Source organism: Trypanosoma grayi (assembly GCF_000691245.1).
Source record: "Trypanosoma grayi strain ANR4 Tgr_1200_V1, whole genome shotgun sequence".
Taxonomy (NCBI): domain Eukaryota; phylum Euglenozoa; class Kinetoplastea; order Trypanosomatida; family Trypanosomatidae; genus Trypanosoma; species Trypanosoma grayi.
The window spans coordinates 4,101-4,454 of NW_008826819.1; positions in this window are offsets into that span (position 1 = coordinate 4,101).

Genomic DNA, 354 nt, shown 5'->3' on the forward strand with positions numbered 1-354 from the left:
GGGGGGGGGGGGGGGGAACGCGCAATCCGATGTCGCATCAAAAGAGGGGGTGCGCACCTGTGGAGGGCAATGTTCTGGAGGTGGTCTCCAATAAATACCCCAAGGCGCGTTAAAAAGTCCGGATATTTTCTTGTGGTCGGAAACCCTTTTCCACGAACTGATTTCTTCAGCCCTTGGGTTCCTTGAAACCCCACCCAGGGTTGAGCCCCCAACGCGCCCAATGGCCGTTTGGCATGCCCTTCCATCGCGGCAGAACTTGTCACAGTGTGCAAACCATGCGGAACAAAGTCGCTTCCACCCTCTGTTGCCGCCCGCTGCGCTGGCAGTGCCTTCTTTTTTTTTTTTTTTGGGGGG